We start from the raw sequence: 385 nt of genomic DNA, 5'->3' as shown, positions 1-385 counted from the left end.
CGCTGCGGCTGAGCCGGGCACGGGCGGCCGTGAGCGACCACCTGGGGCTGGCCGGGACCCCCAGAAACGCCATCGTCAGGGTGCAGCAGGTGGGGACACCTGGGGGGCTCCGGGGGGGGGACATTCCGGGGCAGGTGACACTTTATGGGGCTCTGCGTGAGTGAGGTTTGCTGGGCTTGCTCTGGGTGGGTGACACTCGGTGTGAGTGACATTTTGGGGGTGTCCCTGTGTGGGTGACACTTGGGGTGAGTGACACTTGGGGTGAGTGACACTCGGTGTGGGTGACATTTCAGGGGTGTCCCTGTGTGGGTGACATTTCGGGGCTGTCCCTGTGTGGGTGACACTCCGGGGGTGTCCCTGTGTGGGTGACACTCTGGGGGGGGGC

At 66.0% G+C, this 385-nt stretch overlaps 1 protein-coding gene across 1 annotated transcript in view; it reads left to right on the top strand.

The window, feature by feature from the left end:
- Positions 1 to 385, top strand: part of PPOX (protoporphyrinogen oxidase) — a gene marked incomplete at its 5' end in the record, with an annotated part of 8,376 nt that overhangs the window by 7,069 nt on the left and 922 nt on the right. The window lies entirely within an intron of this gene.

The sequence above is a fragment of the Geospiza fortis genome, unplaced genomic scaffold, assembly GCF_000277835.1.
Source record: "Geospiza fortis unplaced genomic scaffold, GeoFor_1.0 scaffold439, whole genome shotgun sequence".
Lineage (NCBI taxonomy): Eukaryota > Metazoa > Chordata > Aves > Passeriformes > Thraupidae > Geospiza > Geospiza fortis.
Note: the sequence above shows the minus strand (reverse complement) of the source record. Positions and strands in the feature narration are given on the sequence as shown.